The sequence below is a fragment of the Sceloporus undulatus genome, chromosome 1, assembly GCF_019175285.1.
Source record: "Sceloporus undulatus isolate JIND9_A2432 ecotype Alabama chromosome 1, SceUnd_v1.1, whole genome shotgun sequence".
NCBI classification, from domain to species: Eukaryota; Metazoa; Chordata; class Lepidosauria; order Squamata; family Phrynosomatidae; genus Sceloporus; species Sceloporus undulatus.
Genome location: NC_056522.1, coordinates 274,422,649 through 274,448,149, shown reverse-complemented (window position 1 = coordinate 274,448,149; position 25,501 = coordinate 274,422,649).

The following is a 25,501-nucleotide window of genomic DNA, read 5'->3' as shown; positions in this document are numbered from 1 at the left end:
GTACCTCACCAAACAAGAAACCAAATGGTTTGGGATCTAAAATTTCATTTCTGTATATCTGATATTTCTACTTCACCCATAAAGACTATGCTGGCTAAATAAAACAAAGGTGGTTATGGTATCAACACCTGAAGCTAAAGACCAGGCTTTCCAACACATTGGCAATGAAGAAAGTTATGAGCCCTGGTAAAAGCAGAAGCATATGGAGAGAAACGGGGGGAGGGGGGGGCTGTCATTTTTATTTTGTTTTTGTTTTTTTCAAATTTGTTCCTACGTTCTGGAACAGTGAGGACAGCTGGTTTCATTGGTGAAAGATCCAATGGCAGATCTTCTGAGAAGATATATACTGCTAGCATACAACGTTGGCATGGGTGGGATCCATTTGCATTGTGACTGACCAAGTGGATTAACACTGACAACAAGCAATTGCTCTTTTTGACAAGAGTAGCAAATGATTTCATGATGCCTCTGCTAAGTGAAACCATATTGTGCTCTTTTTACTACTGTCAAAGATCTTTTAAAAGCTATGTTCATCCTTCTTATTTTATTGCAGAAGGAGACAAAGCACAGACAAAAGAATGGCCCTTTTTTTGTGGTTGCCTCCTTAATTACACACAGGAAGATCGAGTCAGAACCCCCAACATCTTTTTAAAAAAGGAAGTGGTGTAAAATTCTGAAAAGGAGTCTTGCGTGCAGATAGAAAACAATTGTCAGAAACACAATGTGCTATTAATAAAATTGGGGTTCATCTATGGGTGGATGTATATTCTTACAGCTCAATCTAACAAAACAAAATTAGGAACTCTGAGCTGAGTTGTTTTGAAATGGTGTTCTGGGGAACAATGACATTCCTCTGAACTTAGAAAGGGTGACCTAAAGACTGATTTCCCACCAGTATAGATCACCCCCTCTAGTGAGAAGCTGCAAGAGAGTGCTGGGTATATTCTGAGTATATTTCCAGTCCAACAACAAGATAAAGAAGGCAGAAGGGACTATAGCCATGAATTCAAGCATCTATGGATTCCACCATACTCAGCTTGAAAATATTCCATCCCCCCAAACAAATTACAAAAAAGCAAATCTTGATTTTGTTATGTTTAATAAGGGACACTATTTTATTTTATCATTTTATATAATGGACCTGAGCATCCACATTGTCGTATCCATGGGAGGTACTGGAACCAAACCTCAGCAGATACCAAGGGCCCACTGTACATCCTGCAATGCTCTCAAGTGATTCTCCTTCCAGCTACCACAACTGAAAGTTGATGGCTCAAAAACAGGGTTGTCAGGTTGAAAATGGAATGGGTCCCCAAAGCTTTAATTTTTAAAATATCCGGGATCAGGTAGACATGATGTAATACTTCTGTCATGTAGAATTATGCCATATCTCTTCCACACAGCTCAAAACCCACTTTTTAATTACAGCAGCTCTGCATCATCATCACACTCAACCCAGCTAATTACTAGCCATTAAAGAGCAGGATGGGAAGTGTGGAGAAACATCCAGCTCTGTTCTTATAGCTGGATGCTCAGTACCAATGGTGACATCATAGCTCTGTGTCCAGCTACATGAACTAAACTGGACATTATGCTGTCTACATCTACACTGCAAAATTAATGCAATTTGACACAGCGTTAACTGCCATGACTCAATGCGGTGGAACCTTGGGATTTGTAGTTTTGTAAGATATTTAGCCTTTGCTGTCAGAGAACTCTGGTGCTGCTCCAAAACCCAGGATTCCACAGGATGGAGCTGTTACTGTACAGTCAAAGCAGTGTCAAACTATATTAATTCTGTAGTGTGCCAGCAGCCTCTTTTACCCACCATTCTCTCTTCCAGCCAGTAAATATCTGCATTGATGGGGAGCGGGGAGACTTTATCCAATAAAAGGCAGTTTTGGTGTGTGCGTGCATGTGTGTTGAAAGAAGTTGAAATGATGGGAAGTCCTGATGGAACTTTACAGTACCTCTTCCTGAATGAGGATTGGTTAATGGTTAAAACTAAAGAAATCCTTTATTTATTTATTTATTTATAGTATCAAGGTGGCTTACAGCAATTATAAAATTCATACAATATAAAATAAATCCCATTATTCCTTCCTTTCTCACACAAAAACATAATAATGCCAACATAACACTAATAAAATATAACCCAGATCATGAAAAATCAATTAAAACAATCAAAGACAAGAAAACAGAACATCTGAAAATGGGAGGTGTTTCAAGAAACCAGGATGGATGACTAAGGAACTTTCAACTGAGCTAACTTTTAAATGGAACATGTATAAGAAATGGAAAAATGGGGAAATCACCAAAGAGGAACTCAAACAAATAGCTAGCCTGTGTAGAGGTAAAGTCAGAAAAGTTAAAGTGCAGAATGAACTCAGGCTTGCTAGAGAGGTTAAGAAGAATAAAAAGGGCTTTTTTGTAGCAAAAGGAAGAAGAACGAAATGGTAGGGTCATTGTGTGGGGAAGATGGGAAAATGCTTACAGAAAATAGAGAAAAGGCAGAATTACTCAACACCTTCTTTGCCTCAGCCTTCTCAGAAAAAGCAAAGGATGCTCAATCTGATGATAATGGAACAGAGGACAGAATAGGGGAATTTCAGCACATAATAAGTAAAGAGATAGTATAGGAATACCTGGTTAATCTAAATGAATGTAAGTCTCTAGGACCAGATGAATTACATCCAAAAGTATTAAAAGAACTGGCAAATGTAATATCGGAGCCATTGGCAATGATCTTTGAGAACTCCTGAAGAACAGGAGAAGTGCCAGCAGACTGGAGGAGGGCAAACGTCCCCATCTTCAAAGAGAGGAAAAAAGAGGATCCCAACAATTATCGTCCACTCAGTCTGACATCAATACCAGGAAAGATTCTAGAGCAGATCATTAAACAGAAAGTCTGTGAACATTTAGAAGGCAATTCCATAACCACAAAGAGTTAACATGGGTTTCAGAGAAACAAGTCATGCCAGACAAATTTTATCTCTTTCTTTGATAAAATTAGCTTGGTAGATGAAAGTAATGCTGTGGATATACTGTAGTATATGTTGATTTCAGTAAGGCCAAAGCTAACAAAATGAAATTCAACATGGAGAAATGAAAGGTATTGCACTTAGGGCAGACAAATGAAATGCACAGATATAGAATGGGGGACACCTGGCTGAACGAGACTACATGTGAAAGGGATCCAAGTAGACCAGAACTTGAGTCAACAGTGTGATGTGGCAGCTAAAAAGGCCAATGCAATCAATAAAAGTATAATGTCTAGATCAAGAGAAGTAATAGTGCCACTGTATTCTGCTTTGGTCAGGCCCCACCTAGAATATTGTGTCCAGTTCTGGGCGCCACAATTCAGATAGGACATTGAGAAACTGGAGCGTGTCCAAAGGAGGGCGACAAAAATGGTGAAGGGTCTGGAAACCATGCCCTATGAGGAACGACTTAGGGAGCTGGGGATGTTTAGCCTGGAGAAAAGAAAGTTAAGAGGTGATATGATAGCCCTGTTTAAATATTTGAAAGGATGTCATATTGAAGAGGGAGCAAGCTTGTTTTCTGCTGCTCCAGAGAACAGGACCCGAATCTGGCCACCATGTTTTGAGCTAGTTGGAGTTTCTGGACTAGGCACAAGGGTAGTCCCATGCACATTACAGAAGTCAAGTTGTGAGGTTACCAGCGCATGTACTATGGTTTCCAGGTCCCCCAGCTCCAGGAAAGGACACAGTTGGCATATCAGACAAAGCTTATTATAAGCACTCCTGATTGTCATATTTATCTGCTGTGACATCTGAAGTGACGAGTCCAGGAGCACTCCCAAACTGTGAACACAGTCCTTTAGAGGAAGTGTGACCCCGTCCAAGATCCATTGACATATTTTTATACCTAGATTATGGGCCCCAAAAATGAGTACCTCTGTCTTGTCTGGATTCAGTTTCAGTCTGTTTTTCCTCATCCAGTCCATTACTGCTTTAAGACATTCATTGAGAGCAGAGATGCCATCCTTAGTCAATGCTGTATTCCGAGGCATGGAGAAATACATCTGGGTGTCATCAGCATATTGATAACACCCTGCCCCATGTCTCCGAATAATCTCTGCCAGCAGCTTCGTGTGTGTGTGTGTGTGTGTGTGTGTGTTAAATAGCTTTGGGGACAGGATGGCTCCTTGAGGGACGCCACATTTAAGCTACCTTTTCGAAGAGCAACCGTCCCCAAGCATCATCATCTGGAATCTGCCTGAGAGGAATGATCAGAACCATTGCAATGCCATGCCTCTGATCCCCAACTCTCCCAGGTGTTCCAGAAGGATGTCATGGTCTATGGTATCAAAAGCTGCTGAGAGTTCCAAAAGCACCAGCAGGGTCACACTACCCCTGTTGATGCTCAGATGAAGATCATCCACTAAGGCGACTATGGCAGTCTCAACTCTAGTATATCCTGTCCTAAAGCCGATCTGTAGAGCTGCAGCCTTGAAACCCTATTCCAAAAATAGTGAAGAGTTGACAGTTGTAATATGAGATCCTTCCCCTACTTCACCCCCTCAGTTTCTCCTTTCCTTACCTCTGATGATGTCCTGTTCTGAGGAGAAATAGCTGTGTGGATATAACTTTGTTAAATATTTGTTAATTGTAATTAATTCCTTGAAGGTAATGAAGGTATGACTACAGTACACTTGTGTTGTAACATACATACATTAAAAATAAAAAGAGATAGCCTTACTCCTTTTGTGATGTAATTATAAATTTAAATTAACTTTGATATTTTCAAGGTGTGCCTCATTAAACAACAGAGAAGGAATATCTCATGGCTCAAGTGCTGGCTTGTGCTGCTTCATGCTGCTTAGGGATGGGAAAATTTTCAGCGTTTCTTTTACTTGCAGTTTTTTTTTAAGTTCAAGGTCTCCCTGTGCCCATGGGAAAAAAACCCTGAGAACTATAGCAAATTCTTCTAAAATGAATGGTAATGAAATTTGCTTTTCCATCTTGAAGAGAATCATGTTGTACTTGTCTGATAGATAGGTGGCAAAGATACGGAATATCTCAGGGCAGGAAATTAACCTTAATTCAGCACTGCAAATATGGCAGAATAAATAAGAATTCAAACATAAATTTGTAAGAGTGAAGCACTCGGAGCCCTCTGCTTCGGTGGATACATTTAGTTTGGGCCCTCCCATATTTGATGTTTTTAGAATCTTGAGTTTCTTGCATCCCATTTATGATGAAATCTTGGAAACTTCTTACCCAAAACAAAATGAAATTGAATTCTCATTCATCCATGCTGCTGTCTTCTGCTCTTTTGTGGGTTTTGCTCTGGTAGCAAGGTGAATGCGAGGAGAAAAGGAGAAACTTTTTTCCTACTAAAGGTTTGTATTATTCAGTTCGGTAGTATTGGAGCTAAACCAATTATTGTAGGGCCTGTCCAGACTACTGCAAAAAGTAAAAGCTCTTGCAACAGTAAACTTCATTTATTACTTGCTGCGACTTCAAAGATGTAAACCACATGGACCTCTCCAGAAAGCAGGGAGGACAGGGAAGATGAAGGAATCTGGATAGGCAATCTCATCAATAAGCCTTATAATGCTATAGGCCAGTCACAGATCTTTTCTGTGTCTTTGCTCATTCTTGGCTCTAGAGACCTGGGTTGGGATGCCTTTCACCAAAATATTCTAAAAATCTTACTGTTCTAGAAAAATTGCCCTGTACTTCCCCTCCCATTCAGAGAGGAATAGGATGAATGTCCTTTAATTAGAACTAAACAACTACAGGGGTACCCCGGGTTACGAAATTAATTCGTTCCGCCGCCGCTTTCGTAACCCGGAATACTTCGTAAGGCGAAAAAGCCATAGGCGCTAATGGGGAAAAGCCGCGATTTCATGTGAAATAGCGCCGAAAAGCACCAAAAAATTTTTCGTAACCCGAAATAACCTTCGTAACCCGGAACAGTTTTTTTGAATGGATTTTTTTCGTAACCCGGAAATTTCGTAAGGCGGCGCATTCGTATCCCGGGGTACCAGTGTATACATCCTTTTCATAGGTTTTTCCCCCCCTCCTCCATGTGTCCTGGATTTTTTTTTTTTAAAAAAAGGCTTTAGTTAAGAATAAAATTTTGCTATTTGCGCTGGAAACTGCCTCTGGATGTTCTGTGACCCTTCTAATATTATGTGGTTGTTTTAATGTTGTGTGGTCATTATTTTCACACACACACACACCTGCACCCAAGAATTATAGCAACAGATAAAGCCACCAACAGGAACAGTTCTTCCATCTGTTTTCCCCTTAGCTAATTTTAAAATGTAGAAAAGTTGAGTTACATTTTTCAAAGATTGAACTATAGTACTGTAATAAGTTGGTAACTAACAGTAAAATATATAGTAGAAAGGTGTTTGAACAAAATTTTAACTAATTACGACAGGATACAGACCACGCAAAAAGGACGGTCTGCCTGCACCTTATTTTGCTGCGTGAGGGACAAACCGCGCGGCTCCCTCGCACAGCAAAAAGAACCCGGAAAAAGCGGATTCTTCCTGCGGCGCCATAAAGATGTTGCAATGCACCAATGGCACACTCATGACATCCTTATGGGGGCATGATGTGCAGACACTAAGTGTCCGTTGCGTCAAAATGGCAGCGCCCATGTGTATAGGGTGCCGCCATTTTGATGCCCTCATCACGTGCTAGGGGTGAGGCCAGTATGGGCGGTGCACCCTCGGCTAACCCTAGCACATGACGGGGGTGCTGCAAAGGCCCGTCTAGATTGGGCCAACATTACATGTAACTTTTCAAGTTCCGCTTGTTCTACTGCATTCTTAAGTATGATCTTTTATTCCCAGGCAAGCTACTGTTGCTAAATTGTGCTAGAGGAGTGCTTTAGTTCCTGGTTGCATATGCTGCTTATGCTCCTCCACTCTAGATCTCAACACTAAAAAAAATACTTATTTTCCTATGGCTGTCATTCCTTCCATTTCTCACCAGAGTCAGTCTTAAACCATATTTCTATATCTTCCCAGCATGTTTTAGCTTTGATGAAACACGCCAGCAATTATGCATTTTGCATATGGGCATATTACCAAGATTTTATTTTATTTTATTTGCTACAGTATCAGAGAAAAGCAAGGGGTATGTGTGAATATTAGCAATGTACTACAAAGGTGGAGGGGAAAACTCAGTATAATTGCAATACAATTACCTTAAGAGTGGTTTCTGACAATGTCTTATCAGTGTACACATGCGAGTCAATATTACAAAAGGCAAAGAAGAACCCTTCATAGCTGGTTGCCAGAATTCAATATTGAATCTGGAAAGTCAAAATAATAATCAATATTATATTCAGTAAGCAATATCATTGATGTATCTAATCAAAATCATTTTAAAGACATTTAGTTTGATGAAGATATAACTATAAATGTATTAATAATTAATCAAGCATGAGTGGGGGAGTTTATTTGTCAATAATGCATGAGGGGCTTATTTGTTAATTAGGAAATTAATTTTCCAATGATTAATTAATTAAGTAGGGGGTATTTGTTAATAATTAGCATGGGATTGATTTTGTAATAATGAAACTCATACACTAAGCAATGGAAAAGTTGACTATGGTCCAAAACACACTGCAAAAATAATCCAGTTTGAGGCTGCATTTACTGCCCTGGCTCAATGCTAGGGAATACTGGGAATTATAGTTTATTGTGGCATCAGAACTCTCTGACAGCTTAATATATCACAAAGCTACAGTTTCCAGAATTCCCTAGGACTGAACCAGGGCAGTTAAAGCTTTATTATTGATTATTTCTGCAGCTGTGTTTTGGAACTATTTTAGCCAATTCCATGTGTTTTCTTTTTCCTTTTGCAAAATTGATTGCGCTCCAACTCTATCACATGTTTTGGCCATGTAACCATCAAACAACCTAAGAAATGGCCTACAGGATCATGGAAACTGCCACCCCTGTACTCAGTACACTGGAATATAAGAGATAAGAAAATCCTGGGAGAGTGAATCTTTTAAATGTGAATGATAAAAAGACAAAGTTTACTAGGCCTCCATGCCTAGTAAAAAGTAAACCAAGGGCGTTAAGAGATACCATCACATGTGCCTTTTCACAATTGTTCCTCGCCTAATCTAGGATCATATATACTCTTTTTAAATGGTGAAATGTATTTTTCATCTTAAGATGAGGAAATACTTTCATAAGTCATGATATGTTGATAAATTCTATGCAAAACTGTTTTGCACCTCCATCATTTCTGAAGAGCAGAGCCACTTGGTCCTATGTAGAATTTAGGGCATCATATTTTATTTTTCATTTGAATCTCAGTATAGATATGCACATAACAAATCTTCTGAGAAAGCTCATGGTATAATGAGGACATTCTGGGAATAATTTAGCATGGGATAATATATATACCCTAGCAAATGAAATACATATTTTTATTTAATGCACTGTTTTTACCACCAAGTTGCTGCAATTAGGAGGTTGTTGGAAAGATATCAGTTGAGATTTGAAGCCTTATTTTTGAAGATGTTTTGAATTAACAACTAATTGGTAGTTTTTCCTTCATTAACTCCACACCAATGTGGCACATGTGTGCTCTGAACAACAGAGGAGAAGGTACTTCACAAAGTCCACATAGTTTTGAATTGATGTATATGGTTATCTGATTTTTTTTAAAGTTAAATACTACAGTCATTGTGTATCAAAATGTATGTTCCTTATATTTTTATATTAATGATGTCATGACCTTTTAAGTTATAGAAGTACACAGAGTTACCACATGCTCAGTAAGGTGGTTTGGGTGTGTTCAGAGGCCTTCCACATTCAATCCCACTAGAAGAGAATGAAGAACACTCAGCAGCCCACTGTAAAGAATTTGCAAAATCATTCAGATTTGAACTGATTTGGATGCTGAAAGTGATACAGATCCATTGAATGTAATCTTGCTCCTGGTTGCCCCATGCTATTGGTTACATTTGAATTTGTACAGCCTGTGGATCTGGATAGGATTCTTTGTGAGGTGAGAGCCACTGGACCTATTCACCTATTTTTGAGTTCACGAATATAGGGGAGGTCTTAGCTGCTTTTACTCCATTCCTTTTCTAATCCCAGTGTTGGTCTTGGCCTCTCACTCACAGATTGCTACTTACAACAGGAGGCTAGATAGCTGCAATAGAGGATTTTGAACCCCAACCTAGGAAGCAAAACATGTAATTTTTTTGAGCCTGCGTTCAACTCTCCAGGGATCCTATCCACATCCACAGGCTGCACCAATGAAGAATGCTTTAGGTAACAAAAGATGAAGACATGTTCCCAGAGATAAAAACAACTACATGGTCACAATGCATTTTCACATCTGTAGCCAGAAGGCCAAGCTTCTGCGTAGACTTGACTTCCTGGCATTTCAAACAGAAAACAGCCATTTCCAATAACATCCAGCTGACATGGTATATGTGCAACTAAGAGGAAATTTGACAAATAAATTTTTTGAACTGCAAAAACTGTATGTATGGCAGTTGCCCAGAGAAAATAAACACAGATTGCCATAATACCATGTATAGAAGGTGGACATTTGTAAGACTAGTGTTAGTCTTGCTGTCAGTTCATTTGTAAATGTTTGGTCTTTCTCTATAATATCCATAGTGAATATCCCTAGAATCCCTAGTGAAAACGAAGTATTGACATCCCTGAAAAGAAAGGTATTTTGAATTACCTTTAATAGTTGTAGTGATATTTTCTTTGGACAGATATGTAAAAATATTTCTAGGAATAGCAATTGTTCAATCAAATTGCCCCTGAGCTCCTGCAAATCTTTTACAGAGATGTTGAGGGATAGTCTGGCTCAGGTGGGGGGATTGCAGGGAGGGAAGGGTAAGGAAAATGCCTGTTGCAGGTTTCCTTGTATAATGTTGGGTGTAGGCATGTGTCACTCAATAGTCTGACAGTATGACATGGAACTTTACTGGAGGTGCTTGCAGACAGATGGTCACTAACTGTCCTGCTCAAAAGATATTGTGAGGTCATTCTGTCCTCCCACCCCCAGCTCCTTAACCATTTTTCTTCAAGGTGAAAAGATATGGAAAAAGTGATAGAAAAAAAGATCCAGGATGGTTATAAATGGGAAATTGCTTTCAAACACAACACCCACACAACTACTAGGCCATTTAAATTCCATTATAGAGGCAGGACAGTTGTAGAACAAACACTTTATCAGGAAATGTCATAGATCATAGAGGACGTTCCAGCATTTTCACCTCTTTAAGTTCTTGGGCATGAGTAGCATTCCCCACAGCATTCAACCAATACTTTGCCTCCTATCATTTTATTCATAAAGGAAGCAATGATTACTTTTAGCAATTTTCTTCCCTTTGAAAGGAAGTATTTGAAAACTATTCTGTTTTTGAAGATTATCCATAGTTTGGGACTTATTCTACACTAAATGTGCAGACTTTGCACAGAAAATAGCATTTGCAGAAATATTATTTTCTGAACAGAAAATGCGGTTTTGTGTGCACGCATACACAAAAAATGTGTGAATCTTGTACTGAATAAGTCTGAACTGCAAAGATTCTTATCAGTTCAAAAGTGTGTCTGCACTGATAGAAAAATTTATACCCACCTCATTTCCTAGTCTGTTTCAACCCACTTTAATGTCACACTATTGTGGCAAGATTGGAGTAATCCACCATAAATTTATTTTAGGCAAATCCACGTCAGTGTAAAAGGGTAAGGGTGGTCCTACAATGACCTATGTGTCCTATACTTCACATCATTTTGGCCAATGGCTGCATCTGCTCCACAATGCATATGATTATCCAGATTTCTCAGGCAAATGCAGAGTAAAAGAGTTCTTTTGAAGTCAGAACTCTGCATTGCCTGCAAATCATCACAAATGTTGTGTGCCCTGGTTACAGGGGCCACAAGATGAATACTTTGGGGGAGGGGCTGGTCTAGACATACACCAGGATTCTCCTCATCAGGATTTTATGTTGCTTGAGGGAAAAAAAGGTAGGTTTTGAAACTACTTTTGAAATATTTAAAACATTCTTTCCATCACTAATTGTTTAACTCTTCTGAATAACCCAGTTATTTGGGAAATGACTAAATCCTCCTATACTGGACCCTACTACAGCCTCATTGTTGTTCTGTTTGATAGTGGAACACACTCCCTTGGAATGTAGTGGAGTCTCCTTCCTTGGAGGTCTTTAAGCAGAGGCTGGATGGCCATTGGTCGGGGATGCTTTGATTGAGATTTCCTACATGGCAGGGGGCTGGACTGGATGGCCCTTGTGGTTTCTTCCAAATCTATGATTCTCTATGATTCTATGGGGCAGTACAGATGGGTTGCTGGAAGCAACTCCATGCTGTGGCACCAATCCACTCCCTAAAAGAAGCTGCTCTGAGTAGCTTACTGGAAGGGCCGTCATAGGCACGCTTGCACACCATGATGACACCCCTTCCAGCCAATGCCGTTTGGATGCTGTGTGCCACTGATGTCATCATGGCACATGGCATGTGGATGGGTGCATGGTATGATGGCAGTGGGGTGGTAAAACTAGGGCTCAGAGCATGTGAATGCTCTGCCCTAGTTCAGCCCTAGTATGCAGTCAGGCTGGCACAAAGTTCCGGTCTGTACTGCCTCCTTATCTTTATTATCTGAGATTTGCCTATTGCCCTACAAGCATCATTGAATGGTGCAGTTTTCTTTGCCTATGTTAGATAATTGGGACTTCAGAATCTTTTGCTGAGGTGGATTCATAGTGGCTAGCATTAGACTAATGGACAGGGTGCAGTCAAGAGGCCACACATTCTTATTCATGGCAAAGGCTTAACACTTTCCACACTGCATTTGCATTATGCACAAAAGAGGGATTGTTCAGTGAGGAAGGAAAAAAATTCAGAAGATCTAGCTACATGCATTTTAAAGAGTGCTTTGTGGAATTCTGACACACCTGGGAGCCTTATTAGGGGTTACTGAAAATGTAGCACTACTGTTGTTTCAAGATTTCCTGAAAGACAAACTGTTTAACAATTCATCTTGCCATGTTTTAGGATTCAATCCCATCTGAAGTGCAATAATGGTGAACTCTGAGAGACTGTGACAGTGGAACTAGTGTACCTGTACCTCAGAGTTTGTCTGAAACATATCTGCAGAGTTTGCTCAGCAATTACCTTGAACATTGCTGATGTCTGCCCAGTCACCATTACAAGAAAGATAAAGACTTGTCAGTAGACTCTTATGTATAAGCAGATTTGACATTCTTAATGTAAGTATCTCTTTAACTTCCCTCTTAATGTTCTGAAAATCACTTGAAAATTGTGCCATTGTTTGGACTGTATGCTTATGAAGAGTGTGTGCAGGTGTGAATGAAGTGGCATATCACAAAAGCAGGCTGTCAGAAGCAATACTAAATCAAATTGTTTAAGTTCTTCAGATATGCAGCTGAAGCTAAACAGCACTGCGGCATATGATAATTCAAGTATGCTAAACTGTATATGCTGTATTGGTAGTCTTCAGAAATGATTATAGGGAAAACATGCTTTTACTCTCCAGGAAAGTATCAGCCTATGAAGGCTTTTAAAAACTAAACAATTTATTTATTGTATTATTCTTTAATACATATTCTTGTAATGAATTACTTTCTTCCCTCTCTCCCTAATCCACCGTTTTCTAAAATTATAGCTGTAATCCAAACTGCCAGCAGCTATTTGTTTTCCAATTTAGAGACTAAACTACACAGTCAGTAATGGAAGAACATAGACAACAGAAGATGGTGCCCTAAGTGGTCTGGCAAGGAAGGACAAAAATGTGAAAGAACTCATGAGCATCCCAGTCCAGCACAGATAACATACCATAGCTTTTAATCTTTACCATAGCTAAAGTGTGACTATGCAATCCACAGATCCTGCGGAAATGAATGTCAGTGCTGCACAAACCACTGAGTTTTACTTCGTGTGCTAGCTATTCATGCTGCTGTAAATGTGTGAAAAAGAAGAACTGCTGTACAATTTGTATAGTTTCTACCTACTGCATATTTTTATATAAAAAGTGAACTTCAACAATTCTTTCTAGAAATTAGCTGAATGACCCCTGGAGGATGGATATTTAGTTCACCTTTCTACTCAATGCAGCTTCTAAACAGAGGATAGGACTGGCAATTTAGTGCTTAAATACTTGTGGCAAAGGAGAGCCCTTCACTTATCAAGACAGTCAATTCCATGGTGAAACATTTCTCACCATTAGGAAGCCTCTCTTAATATAAGCTGACTACCACTTATCTGTAATCCCTATCCATTGGTTCAATTTCTACTCTCTGAAGTAACAGAAAAGCCTTGTTTGGGATGAATTGCATGTGGACATGTTGCATACAACTCTTCTTACTGTTTCACGTGCAGACCTAAGAGAAGGGGCTTTTTTACATCCTATGGGCACTACTGTATACAGTCTAAAATTCCACTCACTTTCCTAGCAGTGGTATCCCTCTGCAGGCTTATAATTGGTTTGTGGCCCACTAGGAGACCAAGCTTTAATTTCCATCTGTGCAGACTCTAAACCAGGTTTTCTCTGTTGCATATTTGTACAATTGATCATAATTTTTAGGCCTAAATTTCAAACTGTCAGCATGAAAATTCTTGAAGTACTTTCTCCCTGGCAAAGCCTGGCATTTACACCATTATAGTTAAGATTGCTATTCAGGATATGCAGCCTTGAGTCTCTGTACTGGGAGGAAGGCAGGATATAAATGAACATAATAATAATAATAATAATAATAATAATAATAAGATTTAATTGTAAGGATAAATGATTAAGAGCACATATTGTGATATCCTTTTTCTGTGTATCTCCCATCAGAATGACAGAAATAGGTTGTTGGGTTATGAAAGATATTAGGGTGTGAAAAAATCTTCTAGCAAATTCTGATTTTGAACCAAGATAGCAGACACTGAAATGAAGAAATGTGAGTCACTTATTCTTCAGGTTTTCTTTTATTGCTACTTCTTATAATGTGTAAAGGATCCTTAAGAAACAGTTGTCTCCTATAAGATAAATACAAGTAAAATGTTAGTATGGCATATAAATTTGAAATACCAGATGTAATTCCATTTTGTAAATTTATTTCAGCTTTAGACTTTAACATTAGTGGACTTTGCTGTATCACATTCATATTTAGCAACAGAGAGTGATTTACATTAAAAATGAAAAGATTACTGTGAAACATATTTCTTTCCTGGTATCAAACACATTTTTAACATGTTGCCTTTTAGAAAATTTGAGGTTCTACATTTCTTTCAGATCCCCTTTTAAAAAAACATCCAGATGTTTTCCTAAACATTTTGGAACTTTATTTGAAAAAACATCTTTCTTTTCAGATGAGAATATATGCAAAATGTAATTAAACATGTTTTTCCAACTAAGCACACTAGTTTATATCTTGTGGTAGAGAAAGATAAATTAGCTAAAATGAAAACAAGCTGTGACTTAGAAGTGATTATATAGTAGTATCCTCTAGTTCACACCATTTCTCAATTTAAGTTCAGGAAGTTGTACCCACAGCGCACAGTTTTTTGCAAGTCTTGGTTTTGTGTGGTCTTGTATGCATTCATTCCTGTTTTTAAGATGACCAATATTTGCTGCCATTTAAATACAGTATCGGTAAATGGGATAAAGAAAGAATTAGATATTACACATCTTGCCCAATGATCATGAACAAATGCCTATGTATTCCCAAGTATCCATGTGTTTACACAATATCCTAATGTGATAGGATCTTAATGAAACCTCTGTACTCTTATTACTTGTAAAATCTTGCATACTGTTTCTCTTTCACATGGGTCTCCCAAATAGGCTTCAAATATCTGACATGTTTTCAGATAGTTGAACAATCCTAAACAGAAGTTGTATATGATGACCCATGTCCAAAATCCTGCTGACTCACATCAACCAACTTGGAAGTCACTTATTATGCTTAAAATAGGCCTCTCTTGGGTCTAAAATGGCCCAGGGGGCAAAACATGTAGTGAAAATAACCATATGCTCCCAAGAGGCTACTTCCCAGAGGGAACAAGAATCTGAAAAAAAAATCATAAAAATGTTGACTTCATGTGGGTGTGGAAGCCATAAATATACCCCACAAATAGACCAAACATTGCCCACACCATTCTAGAGGCCTAGAATTTTCTTGAGACACATTGGGGACCATTTGTCTAGACTGCCTCCCTACCACTAGAAACTGATTTTTAAAAAAATATATTCAAAAATTGTAAAAAAAAAATGTGAGAAAAATCCTGGACTGATAGATTTAGTGAAGTTCCAGACTTATTCTGTGCAAAATTCACATGTGTTTTTCTTAGTGCACAAAAGAAAAGAGCAGAAATATTAAGTCTCACACAGAAAATAGAATTTTCTAGGCATAAAATGGGATCTATTTTGTGCAAAATTGATACATGGTTGATTTGCATAGGAAAAAAATATTTTCTGCGCGGGGAGCAATATTTTCTATGCGGGAATTAATTTCTGCATTGAAATACTATTTTCTACATAGGAAATATTCTGTTTTCTGCCCAAAGTGGCCATGTGCAAATTTTTTGCAGAACAGGTCCTGCATTTGAGAACTCCATGATTTTCAAAGATTTTCTTGTGGTAGGAAGAAATTTGTTGAAACTACTTGCTGCACCCTTGAGAAGAAAATTGGTGAAATGGGGGAAGATTCCATCTCACTCTGACCCAAGGCAGATGGGCCAAAAGAAGCAGTTTCAGGACTCCTTGAGGGTGTGGTATTTAGATGATCAGAAGTGGCCTGTAACAGTGCCGTGGCTGCATTATGGCGGTAAAAGGCGGACTAAAAACAAGTGGAAATAAACTGACCTAACGCAGAAAGTGTGCACTTTTGACCATGCATGTAAATTCCCTGACACCTCCAATGGATGTAATTAGAACATACACAAACCAGACAGTCCAAGAGGGGGCATGGGGTGAAGGGGAGGTGAAATGGGCATGTATGGGGACATGATTGTGCATTGCTAGTGTTTTACTGGGCACACCTCTGCTCTGATGCCCTTTCCCAGTGGAGGATTGCAGGTGTGACTGTGTGCATGATCAAAGGGAGTGGCAGTAGGCAGTCACTGGTGGTGTGTTTACGTGCTGATGTACATGGACGGTGGGGAAAAATTACCAAAAAATTACCCAGCAGTGCGGCTTAATGCTGTGCCATGCAGTTGTCACATGAGCATTTGGGTCACCTTGGGAGAGGGTGGTGCAATCAGCGGGGTCTTGGCCTACTCTCAGAAAAAAGCAGCTTTGAGACACTTTTTCTTGCCTGTCTGCTTCACCTCTCTAACGTCTTCCAGATACTGGATCTAGGGATTAGGAATGTGCCCAAAGTATGTTAAAGCATCATATTAGGTTTATGATGATACAGTATATCCCAGTCCCATAGCACAATGTGAGGGCTTGAGAAATCCATGCGGCTTTCCATCCCATTATCTTTGCGGGGAGGATGAAGGAAATATTCCTGTTGGTGTTGCTAAGATTCACAGGGGATTGACACTGACTGTTTCATGGAACATACAGAAGCAACTTCAGGCACAAACAGAAATATTTTGATCCTACCTACAGGATGCATTACAGCACAACCCTTCCCCCTCCCTTTTTAAGGATGTATAGATCTCTTGTTCTGCTTAAACAGAATTCCTCTGGATGAAACACAGGGAACACTAGGATTTTTGGAACTCTGTACCTTTGAAAAAGAAAGTATGCTTCTCAAGATCTTTAGAGCCAATGGTGAGCAAAGACAAAAAACGTAATCTATGCTTGATCAAATGACTATAGTTATATGAACTCTGAATATTTATTGTCCTAATTGACTATCCAGCTTCCTTCAACCTTCATTCCTGCTGTCTGGTAGTCTGTATGGACTGAAAATGCTTTTAAAGGAAATCCTAACCAGTAATAAATGAGGGGAAGGTGGTTGCAAGAGAGCTAGGTTTCTTGCAATAGTTTGAAGAGGCCCTTTCTGATATCTTAAGGGAGTGTATGTTTATGCAGGTGTTTCACTAGCTAGTTCTTTTGGGCAATTCCTTTTTCTTCTTTCCTTTTTAATTGTATAACCATTTTCACTGTGAATTGTTTTTGTTATAAAATTGGTTATAGTTTTATTTACTTTAAAGTGTTTCTATAAAGTGTCTTGAGTATCAAACACCAGAAGGAGAAAATATAAATGCTTCTCTAAAATAAATAAATTCCCAAATTTCTCTTTTCCTAAAATTGTTGCTGCCCCTGAGTTAGAGATGCATTTAGCAGATCAGTTTTGGGGAATGGATAAAAAATCCAGATCCCTTTCATACTCCAGCAACTGACTGACATTGTCAGAACTGATGCTGCAAGTAATTAAAGAATAAATTTAAAGAATATCGCATACTTCTGCATTCATGCATATCCATTCCCTCCAACATTTCACAGGTGAAAATTGGGACATGTATGTGGCCAATCAATATCAGAATGTAGTCGAGATGGCACAAATCATTGGTGAGGAAGACATTTCAGAGTTAAGTACACAAAATTTAAGTTCTTCATTGATAGAATCTTTCAGTTTCAGAGTTTATCACTTTTGGTTAAGTACACAAAATTTAAGTTCTTCATTGAAAGAATCTTTCAGTTTCAGAGTTTATCACTTTTGATTTTAAGCTAGGAGATGCTGCAAAAGATTGCTTTTTCCTAAGCCTACTGGAAAATGTTTACTTCTTCCTTGGTTCTCTTCCCCTCCTTCCTGAGTTAATTGAGTGAAAACTACTTTTGCACTTTGAACTCAGTTTGCAGCAACTGAAGTAAGCAAAAAACAAAGGAGATATGAGAAGAAGAAAAAGAAACTGGCACATTTTGAAATTAGCTGAAAAAGCAGTGTCATAAAAGAATTAATCAGGACTGTCCCTGCCAAATTGGAACAGTTGTAGAGTAGGGCAAATGTCACATACCGCCGACCCCAGAATTTCCCCTTTCTGAAATTCAAACACAATATAATCAGTGGACGACAATGCATGATCAAGGAGAACTGGGTCTCAGAAACTTGGTTCCCCATCATTACAGCATTACCACGGAGTCCACAGGCTGATGTCTGTTGAGTGCTAGAGAGCGGAGGAAGCTTTGATTCAGTTTATTTCTAATAAGAATTGTACCCATATCTTCAAATGGAAAGCACTTGAAAAAAACAAACAAAAAATCAAAAGTGAAACTGAAATGGAAACATTCCATCAATGAAAACCTTCTGTGTGTTTAACTCGGAAGTGTCTGGGCTTGATCCCTGTGCATTAACCAATTTACTCCTAAATTCAAATTGCCACCTCTTTTCCCCAAAGGCTTTTCCATTTTAGCCATAGGTACCACCCTTGTACCTATTGAAGTTGCTTGTGCAAATGGAGGAATGTTTCATGCCAGTTTGCTTTTGAGGTATTTGCCCAAACTTGCAAATGTCTTTATATTCAGAGTGGAGATCGTTTTTTGTTTTTGTTTTTTTAAAAAAATAATAATGTGGGAGAAACTGAAACTAAGAAATTTCCCTATGCACAGTATACTGCTTGAAGGGCATAAAGGTAGCCATTGAGAAGTGATCATTGAATGGCTGTAACAGAGATTATGGGCCTGAACAGACAGGCCAAAATAAAGCTGCTTTGGGTCACTTTGGAGGTATGCTGTTTAAATGACACATGCATCTTAAAAGGCCAGAAGCTGTGCCAAAGGTACGTTCCAGTCCTTAGGACTAGAGTGTGGCTTTTGTGCGGTTTCCAGCCTCTTAGGACACATGCATCATTTAAACAGCACACTTCCAAAGTGACATGAAGCAGCTTTGTTTTGGCCTGTCTGTTCAGGCCCTAAGACTTAAAGCAGTGATAATAATAATGAATTATTATTTAGTGATGGCAAACCTTTTAGAGACAGAGTGCCCAGACTCAGTGGTGTTCCCACACTGGGTGTCACCTAGTGCTGGAGCGCAGTGGCAAAATTTCCAGGGGGTGGGACTTCTGGAGACAGGACTTCAGGGTGAAAAACCCAAGGCACACTCTTTCAGCATTAGGCTTGCAAGAGCAAACTTCCCTCTGATGAAACTTGCCAAGAAAACCCCATGATAATTTCACCTTAAGTTGCCAGGAGCGACGTGACAAAATGCCATGCTGCCACCTCTTTCTCCTCCTCCTCCTGTTCCTCCTCTCCCTTCCTCCTCTCCCTTCCTCCTCTCACCAGTGGTGGGCAGGTCGCTGGAGGCATAGGGCTTCTGCCTCTGCTTTCTTTTCCTCCTCCTCTTCCCCCCACCTCCTCTTCCTCCTTCCCTCCCTCCCTCCTGGCTCTCACTGGTGGCAGGTGGGCAGATGACTGGAAGCATGGGACTGCCACTGCTGCTGCGTTTTCTCTCCTCCTCTTCTTCCTCCAACCTCCTCTCCCTCCTCTTCTCACCAGTGATGGGAAAGTAATAAGTAATAACATTTATTCAGTCATTGACCAGTATAAAAATAAAATCACACAAGCAACATATCAATATAACAATAACAAATTAAAATATAAACTGATGGTAGACTGTATGTGTACAGTATCAAACAGTTCTTTCTACACGGTAATAAAATGACCATTTGACAGTTGAGGGCACAGTTTACAAACAATATAACAAAATTTAGCCACCTTAAGGGATACTGTAGAATCATTATTGTCCAATAGGAGGCGTAAATAAAAGGAATCAGTTTTGCCTGGGAATTTACTCAGTAGTGGGCTAATCAGTTGGTGATGAATGTCTCTATAGAATTGACAATAAAGGAAAACATGCTCATTGGTTTCAACAGCATTCGAGCCACATGGGCAAAAACGGATTTCAAAAGGTGGTTTTTTTAATCTACCTTCCAACATGGCCGTGGGCAACACATTGAAACGTGCCAGAGTTAGAGCCCTTCTAAACTTCGGGAGTGTAACATGGGACAGATATGGAGCTGGGGAGGGGACCAAAACTTGAGCACTGAACATGACATATTTTGAAAGGGAAGTGGAGTCCATGTATCTTTCTGCCTCTAGGATTTTTTGTTTAATAGTATATTTAGCTCTATCAGCGTCGAGCTTTAAAATTTCATTTTTATTGAGACCAAGCTCATTTAATTTCTTAAGAAGGGAAATTTCCCAAGAGGATTTAAAGGAATCCAGGAAAATTAAATTTGTCAGACCTCCAGAAGTTTTATGCAATTTTTGCCAATAGGTGAGTATACTAATCCACAGACTAGATTCTATTTTAATAGTCCCAGCTTCCCTTCTAAGAACAGCATTCGGAACACAATGGGCAACCTGAAAGATTCTCCTAAGGAACTTAGTTTGTGCACGTTCAATTACATTTATGTTACTATATGGTCCCAATTGGGCTCCATATAGCAATTGAGGGCGAACCTTGGCATTAAACAGTTTGATTGCGGCCGGAATAAACTGAGCACCTTTAGTGAAAAAAAATCTTAAAATAGCCGTTATAGTTCTTTGGGCATTACTGACGACAAGTTCTGAATGGGCTGTTCTCCTACCAGAGGTATGAAATACAATCCCTAGATATTTGAATGTCTTAACCTGCTCTATGTGTTGACTATCAAATCTCCATTGTCTCAATTTGGGGTGGTGAGCAAAAGTAAGAATCTTAGTTTTAGAGGAGTTAATTGTTAATTTCTCCTCTTTACAAAACAAAGCAAGAGAATTTAGGGCTCTTTTAAGTCCGATGGGGGATAATGAGAGGATAACGACATCATCCGCATAGAGCAATGAGTTGATATGCTTATTAGCCAGCTTTGGAGGATGAAAAGAAAGATTGTTCAAGGCAGAAACAAGGGAATTAATGTAAAAATTAAATAAAGTGGGGGCTAGGACACATCCTTGCATTACACCCGTCTTAACAGGAATTGTCTTGGAAACATGTCCTTGGAGACTGCATCTGACCTTAATATTAGAATTCTCATGGATCTTAATAAGAAGCAAGAGGAGTCGTTTATCTATATTAGTGCACAATAGTTTCTCCCACAATCTAGATCTATTAACTGAATCAAAGGCGGACTTAAAATCTATAAATGCCGCATATAATGGTTGACCATAATGGAGGTATTTTTCAACAAGATATTGCAATATCATTGCATGGTCAATAGTGGATCGACCAGGCCTAAAGCCTGCCTGTTCAGCCAACAAAAGAGGGCTCTGTGTGCCAGCTCTGGCATGTGTGTTTATCATACTGGGGGAAAAGACAGGAGCATAGTGGGATGCTCCTGACAATATTGCACGATTTGGCAAAAATCATCACATGATGTCACATGATGTTGAAAATATTCTGTGATTATCCTGTGAATAAAGAGGAATTATAGTGCTGGTTTTTATTCACAGGATTTTCCTATGAATAAAAAGAGGTGCTATAATTCCTCTTTATTCACAGGATAATTATGGGATATTTGCGATGTGACGTGACATCATGTGATAATCTTTGCCAAATTGCACAATATTGATGGAAGCATCCTGCAATGCTTCTGTCTTTTTTTCTAGCCTGATAAACTCCTTAGAATGTTTATCCAGGAATACTTATACAGAATGTTTGTCCATTCTAGCATATGAATAAATAATGATGAATAATGTACAATAGATTATTGTTCTTATTATTATGTTTATTATTATGTTTATTTATACCCTGCCTTTCTCCCACTACTGAGACTCGAGGTGGCTACATGTGTTGTATATGACAGCTGTTACTTATTTAATTATTTTCTTGTGTTTCTAAAATAAAATACTTGTTTGAGGAAATAAAAGAATCTAAACTTCTCCTAAGCTCTCCATTCAAAATGTTCTAAGGACAAGCTCTCTACCAGAGATAGAGAACCCTTCCAGGTGCTATTAGACACCATCTTCCATCATTCTTCACCTCTGGCTAGGGCTGGTGGGAATTGTAGTCCAGCACAATTGTAGTTGGTTTTGATAGGCTTGATGGGAACTGGTCTAGAAGGCCTTGCCCAGGCTCTATACATGGATTCTAAGTTGTTGTAAAGAACAAGGGAGTACAGGAAAATATATGGGCTGCTTTACATCTCTCAATTGGACACTTTTCTCTTGCTTTCCCTTCATGTTGTTTTTGCTTCCCTACCAGCATTCTGAGTGCAATGCTGACACTTTCTTTTATTGTATTCTATTGTGCTGTCAGCACTGCTTTGTAACACAGTCAAGTCATAGATGCTTATAATTGCATACTTCTTATGAGTATTCACAAACACATTAAAGATGTGCAGGTAGGAAATTAGACACAGATCTCAACAATCTGCACTTACAGTAAATATTCCACTTTTGGAGAATGAGAATGATGCTTTAAAAGTCAGCAGTTGTTTTCTAAGCTCTATGTCACATTTATGGCCTGTGGTGTCATGATAAGTTGTCTAAAGTGCCTGTCAGCTTTGCTCACAAATTGAACACAAATGAACACCTCATAAGATGAGCTTACATTTTACCACTAGACTGACTTCTGAGGCAAGGTTTCTCTTCCCTTTTCACACTAGATTATCTTTTCTCTTGTTCCTAGCAGGTGATGTAGCTAAGCATGTGAAAAGATATCATCTGTATCTTCTAGTTAAAAGCTTCTAACGATGTATTTTAAAAACTACATAGAGACATATTAGAAAGCCATTGTTGTAGAGTGGTTTGAGTGTTGGACTCAGACTCTTGAAGATCAGGATTCAAATCAAGGGTGACCTTGAGCAAATCACATTCTCTCAACTTCTGACATATTATTAAGAAAATCATATGAAATGGTTCACATTATGACCAATGACTTGAAGATGCAGAACAACATCTCATATTATTCTGACAACGTCTCATATTATTCTGACCCAGATCAGACTTTGAAGGATATGAATTTGCAGTTTAGTTGTATTTTCACTTGGGCATTATATTTCCAGCTCCACTAGTTCTGTTAAATCTTCTTTTTAACTTTTGATATGATGGATCATTACATTTGTCTGATAGAATTCAGAGAATTTGGATGCTGGGATTACAGATGTGTTCCTTTTATTGTACCTGAAAAGTGTGTTCAAGCTGCCTCAGGTCGTTACATCTTTTCCTCATATTAATCTGTAGACTTCAATTGCACACACTTGAGAAACAGCAGTTCCTTGCACTGAAAATGTCTAAAGTCCATTTGCCACAAAATGGTAATGCAGGACAGAGCTAATGATATAATAACAGCAAATTGAGTTGGAGTTTGCTCTTTCTAGCTTGCAATTATTTATATAATTTTATATTGCTATATCAAATCATATAGATACAGATAAATTGTTTTAAAAATGTCAGAGTGATTTTCTTGTATCACAATTCATCTTTCTTCAAATTAAGTACAGACATTGGCTTTAAAGGTATTATCATTCAGCCTTCCAATCAGCTCTGACAGAAGCCTCTTCATACTATATCCAAAGTGGTTACTAGATATAAAATAAAATATTTCCTCATGAAGTGTGGGTACTGTTAGTAATGACTAAAAAAACAAAAATGATGAAACAAAACGAGATGACAAAACTAAGACTGGCATACTTTGGCTACATCATGAGAAGTCATGATTCATCAGAAAAGACAATAATGTTAGGGAAAGTAGGAAAAGAGGCTGATGGCATGCCAGATAGATAGAATCAATTAGAGAGGTCACAGGCTTGAATTTACAGGACCAAAGCAGAGCAGGTGAGGACAGAGGGTCTTGGAGATGTCTCATCCTCAGGATTGCCATTAGTTAAGGTGGACTTGAGGTCACTTAACAGCTTCTCTATTTCTATAAAAATTCATTGTAGGTTTTATACCTGTATTTCTCTATACCCATACCCATAAATTCTTTGTACCTTAAAATAACAGTGATGAGGGAGAAATGCTTTTTCCCCCATCATATTCTGTTTGAAATATCAGCTACCCATCCAGGAGGAAGTACTTTCAAGCAAATGTAGATTCAGACAGTGGGTAGAACAAATACTGGAGAAATTTGAAGGAACATTTTCTATAACTGCCCTGCTGGATCAGGCCAAAGACCTATCTAGCCATGTTTCATATTGTGGACAACGTCATGTCTAAGGGAACCTCTGAAGAAGGCCAGGAAGGCAGTGGATCTCTCTGTGTGTTTTTCTCTAGAAACCACTGTTCAGAGATGCAACCCTTAAACTTGAAGACGGTGATGTAAATCCTCGCCTTTTTAAATTCTCTTTATTTTTTCTCTCTCTATTTTTATTTTATACAAAAATAAAAAAATGAGTATTTTCTCTATGTTATCAGAAGTTGCATGAGTGCATTTTTCATATTTGCAGATTTTTTGTGAAAATTTAATTTAATTAGGAAAATTTAATTAGGTTTTTGTGATATATATATATATATATATATATATCAAAATGCAATTTTTCCCCTTAAAACAATATATTTCAAGCAAAATCACCATGATGAAATTTTCTTTGAAAAAGTCCCCAAAAGTGAAAAACCTTGGTCAAATTGACATATCCTTTTCTTTTTTTCTTTTTGGACAAGGGTTTTCTTTTGTTGTACAAGAACTTTCTTTCTTGTTGAGGACTAGAGAAAGAGAGAGAGAGAGAGATCCCTTATAGTCATCCCTAATAAATAGTCATCACAGCTAGCAGTAGAGTTAGAACATGAGGAACATTATCTTATGCAGACATACCTCAGTAACCAAAGCCTCTAACAAAAGACCTTCCTTTTCTTTTACACACCCCAGTGCCCCTTTTCTCTTTGTCCTCTTCCTAGCTAGATAGTTTTAGCAGCATTGGCATTGGAAGGATACTGAAAGAGAGCTGAAGAAACATAGACTTGCAGTGCTGGGTTGCTGCAGATTTCTGCAGTAAATAATGCATTAAAGCTTGAGCTGGGAAAGAATGGGATTCCACTCTAGCCATCCTACCATAGCTCATATGGTGGACATCTTCATATCTAAGGGAAACTTAGTGTGTGTTTGCTTACAATAGGCAAGGTAAACAGCAGCTGCCTCCAGAATCTCTTATTGAGAATGTGTGAACAACAAAACAGCATAGATCTACACAGGCTTGGCCACCAAAAATGGAAATAATAAGCAAAGTATAAGCTAGTCAAAGGGGGGAAAACTATCACTAGATGTAATTAGGAAGAAGTTTTCCAGTAGACTCTAAAAGTTCCAAATGTTTTCATTTATGCAAAGCGTACCTGACCTGATTGTTTCATTTAATGTGTAGCTATTCTTAATTTTGAATAAAAAGTTTGTTGAAACATGTTGTTTTTCTGCTCTTCTGTTTTGTGGCTCAGGAACCTCTCTCTATTCTTTCAATGTTATTTCTGCCTCTGGTCCCAATTTTTTGTTGAAGACCTATTTGAGGTATACCTGTATTGAGTTACATCTTTATTTCTTCTGGCCCAGTATAGTTATCTCTGACCATCAGCAGCTCTTCATGGTTTCGTGCCAGATTATTTACCAGGGCTAGCTTGGAATTTCTAGTACCTCCATCCAAGTATTAACT